Raw genomic sequence first — 4821 nt, 5'->3', positions numbered from 1 at the left:
GCTGTAATATTTTTTCAAGCATGAATGAGCTTGAAACATGTTAGCGTGTACCTGGACAAGGATTGGGAGGGGAACGAGATCTACTCTAGTCCCTTAGCTTCACTGTGGCCGTTCAGACAGCTGTGTGCCAAGCAGAAATGTATATACTGGGAGCATGCTGCTGTTACCAATGTGCAGAATGAATGGACTTGGAGTATAATTATTGGATGCCAGTGACAAATTTCTAGGGTATGGAAGAGTTTGAGGGGAATAATTTTGTTCGTTCACATGCTTGTTTTACATTTAACCTGACAGAGGGCAGCATAGTGTGTTTTTTAGAGCAGCTGTGTAAACACTAATTGTTCTGAATATCAGAAGAGGGGAAGGCAGTTGCCTTGCATCAGAAGACAAATATTTTGGTTCAGGGTACCATGTGACAAAGACTGGGATTGTTACAGGAGCCTAGTATCTAATTCCTGGATGGAAACCCTTTTGGGCTCCCTTATCAGTTCCAGCTAGAATGTGCGACTGGTATTGTTTCAGCAGTGCTGTGAATGGCTCCAGCCCTAAGTCCTTGCGCTGTGAAGCTTCATCACTTGCTCAAATCGGATACATGGAACAGACATTGGGGCCTGGAAAGCTTTGGAGACAGGGAGGCTTAGTGAACGAAGTGTGCAGTTCATAACTTTTTTCAGTACCTTAGGCTGTGCTCTAGAGCAGCTGCTCCTAACCAAAGGAGGGGCTCAGTCTCTGTGGACCATGCAGTCCTGCCCTTCCTTGCTGGGACTGCCCATAAAGAGGCCAAAAGAAGTTTTGTGATGTGGACGTCAAGAGGCTAGACTGAGTCCTGCAGCTCCTTCCAAAAAAGCCTCTGATGGCAATGGCTGGACACGGCTGGGTGTAGTTGAAAGGGCAGTGTCCCATTGTGAATACCTCTAGGCCATCCAGTCCTCAGTCTTTTAACAATAAGAAATAACATTCTCAGTTTCCCGTCTGTAAAAAGGGCTAGTGATACCGTCCTCTGGAAAGCACTGTGGTGGGTGAACGTATAAAAGCGCTCTGTAAGAGCCAGGTATTATTAGACCCCATAGTCTACAATAGGATGAGTCAGCCACCCTGAATTAATTAAAGCTAAGGTACCTTTTCTCTCCTCAGCTTCCTGTCAGAACAGAGGAGTAACCAAGCAACCAAATAGCTCAATTTGCTGTAATTTTTCTGAGTCACGAATGCAAAACATGAGCTAGGCAATTTAAAACAGTTATACGCCTGGGCTGGATGAAAGAAAAGGCCATCATGCAATAATTAGTGGCTGTGACTGATTTAGGCAAGACCTTGTCTTGCATAACGTGCTGCTTGGTTTCTAAATTGGTCTGCAGTAAGGAACAACAAATCATTGTGAGACCCACCGCACACCCCCGTCTACAAAATGGGGAATAACTGGCTAGGTGTGGTCATACTGCTGACAATGATCGGGGGCTGATAGTGGATCACAAATTAGATGAGAGCCAGCCTTTTTTGCAACTGGTAATACGCTGGGGTGTCGTAACAGGAGTATTGTATGTCAGACACGGGGTAATTGCACCAGGGATGCCTCAGCTGGAGTGCTGTGTCCAGTTCTGGGCAGCACACTTTAGGGAAGATGTGGACAAATTGGAGAGAGTCCAGAGAAGAGCAACAAAAATGATAAAGGTTTAGAAAACCTGACCTATGAGGAAAGGCTTAAAAACAACAACACATGTTTAGTCTTGGGAAAAGAAGGCTGTGGAGGACCTGAAAAGTCTTCAGATACGTTAAGGGTTGTTATAAAGAGGACAGTGACCAATTGTTCTCCATGTCTACTGCAGGTAGGACAAGTAGTAATCAGCAGCACTCACCTGGGATGTGGGAGACCCAGGTTCGATTCCTCTTTCTGGATTTGAACAGGGGTTTCCTACCTCTCAGCCTGGAGTTGGGCTGGTTCCTGTTCATGGGTTGCTAACGGGAGAGAGGGGTGTGCTGGCTGGCTTAGGCTGTTCCCATGCTGGCTTGTGTGGATCGCATTCTTAGATGCTCTGTCCCCCCATTCATTGTAGAGGCAGCCTAGCTGCCTAACTCGGTTTTGTGAGATAAGCACCTACACCCAGTGTTGTTCCTGTGATTTTCTACATTCCTAAGTTAGGTGCCGTGATGCTCAGCGTTGCAGTGCCTAAGTCTTTTTGTGGATCCTACGCGTGGAGAGGAGTCAGGAGAGCAGAGGTCAGTGCCAAACTTGGACATGATTCTTAGAGAATTAGGTAAGGAGGGGGAGAAAGGGCAAACAAATAAAATGAGTTAAAGGAGTAAAGTAAAGCAAAATAAAAAGAAATTAACCATCAGCACTGAAGCCAACACAAATAGCTGGGTCCTAGCCAGGGCTTACTGCCCAGGCCATAGCTTTCCTTCTCAATAAAAACGCCTGTCTGAGCTCTCCAGTATTTACAGTTCTCATTTAATGCAGCAGGGACTGAAGGGAGAGACCTGGCAAAGGAAGATTTAGCTTCCTGTTTACCCCATTCCTCATTTTCAAAAATACATATTAATTGGCTGTTAAATGGTACGGGTGCTCTCAAGAAAGTGGGCCCAAACGGATGTCCTTGTGTCATTTGCCACAGAACCTCCACATGCGCAGCTGCCTCTCCTATGATTCTGCTGTCTCCATTCCTGTCCAGTTTTGTGCTCAGAAGTTTGCAAAACTGCTCTTTGGATCCTTTCTGACCGGAGTTACAGTCTTCCAGCCACTGAGAGTGTGTGTTTTCTGGGGAATAAAGATGAAATCAGCCTCTGAGGATTTAGTCTCTGAGTTTAGCATCACTAACTCTCTCTTGTTGCATGTGGTTCCATATGAAGTCAGTGGATAAATATTTTCTGTTACACAATGCTGCCATGCTTTTGAGAGAGGGATTATATTAGATATATCTGTGCAGATAAAAGGAGCCGGAAACCAAAACCTTTTTCCAGTGAAGAGCAGGCCTTTTCCAGTGCCCTGTCAAACTCCTCTCTTGTGTATAGAAGAGGGCCAGAGCTCACTTTGTTGACATCATTCAGTAATTCCCAGGTGGTTCTGTGGTGCAGAGCCTGTAGGACAGTGAAGTGGCTTCATTCAACAAGTGGTGTCTGATCAGAGTTGGAAAAGCAACTCTAACAATGCCATCATGGGGTTTCATGATTCTGTTATTCCAGATCAAATTTGCTCACATGACAGCTTCTCTTATTGTCCACGCTGCAAGTTCTACCTAGATCTGAAAATCCAGCTGTGCTTTCTGCCCATTGCAGCAGCACCAGCAATAAAGATTCTGTGGTTGGAAATGAGCTAACTCTGGATTATCTTCTGCCTTGTACATCATAAACCATTCATTCTTCTGCAGTCCTGCAATTGCGAATTCACCCCTATGTACCCCTTAAACCCTTACATGATGCATAGGTCTTGAACTGCACAGGAGTGAATTTCATCTACATTGAGGTAATCACTGCTTTAGAATATGGCAACATTAATGTGGAAAATGTCTTGTTACCGTAGAGCAGTGAAGATGTTAACAAATGGGAATTTGTCTGAACAACATTCCTTTTGAAATAAAGGAGAGGTCATGGTTTAAATGTTTACGTGTGGAAAACGTAGGGTGTTTCCTCTCTTGGAGTCATGGATAAACCCTGTATTTCTCATGCAGCCTCGGGTGTTTTTTTCTTTTTTCTCTATGCTCTTATCTGTGGTGCTTTTTAAAAATTCTATTCTATTATTACGTAGGCTGGAACTCCAAACCTTTGGCCTCGAACAGTTATTTGCCTCTGGATTACTGCATGAGTTAAAAAAGAAATGTATTCCCCTAATCATCGCAGGGCAAAAACATCTTTCCAGCAAGAATCTTAGTCTGTGTAGCTCAACCATACATTTAGTTGAATGTCCCACATTTTTAAATGTAATATTCCATGAAAAGTAAATGGGTTTTAACTAAGAGAATAAAATATTTCATGAAATCCCATTCCTTGTTCAAACTTGTTCTGCATCATCGTGTGATCATGTTGCATCATAAGGTTATTACAAAAACAAATTGTCTCTGAAAAGATAAACTTTCAAAGGTAGCAACTCCTATTTGGGAGCGTTATATAAAAAACATTAGCGAATCAAGCCCCACTTAAATAAACCAGAGCCTACAGCATGGTCTCCTGTTGACACTGGTCCCCTGTGTATAAATAGCTAAGTGTACTTTGGGCCAGAGTGAGCAAGAATGCTCCTTTAGTGCAGGGTTAGAGCATTCACTAGAGAGGTGGGAGACCCTCACCACTCATCTTTGCCCTTGCTTTTTTGCTGACATAAACACAAAGCACAGTGTCGATGTAATATATTAAATGATACAAGAATTTGCTCCTTAAGGGGAAGGGAGGCAGAAAGAATCACAAGTAACAGAGGCCAGCTGAGCACCACTGGAAGCTGCTCAGGAGAGCCCTGTAACAACCTGAACAGACCAGAATACTGTATGTGTATCGTTAATTATTATTGTCAATGTACTTAAAGGATAATTGATGATGCCTCTCTACGAATACTAGCTTCCTTATTGTAGAATATCAGGTTGGAAGGGACCTCAGGAGGTCATCTAGTCCAACCCCCTGCTCAAAGCAGGACCAATCCCCAGTTTTTCCCCCAGATCCCTAAATAGCCCCCTCAAGGATTGAACTCACAATCCTAGGTTTAGAAGGCCAATGCTCAAACCACTGAGCTATGATTGTTAATGGCATCACAGGGATAAGTAATGGCAATTAGCAATCCCATACTTGTATTACACCTATTGCATCATGCTCATTAACGGTTGTCATTTGCTGTGGGTGCTT

This window comes from Caretta caretta, chromosome 26 (genome assembly GCF_965140235.1).
Source record: "Caretta caretta isolate rCarCar2 chromosome 26, rCarCar1.hap1, whole genome shotgun sequence".
In the NCBI taxonomy this organism is placed as follows: Eukaryota; Metazoa; Chordata; order Testudines; family Cheloniidae; genus Caretta; species Caretta caretta.
The sequence above is the reverse complement of the archived record's forward strand: the minus strand, read 5'-3'. Positions refer to the sequence as shown.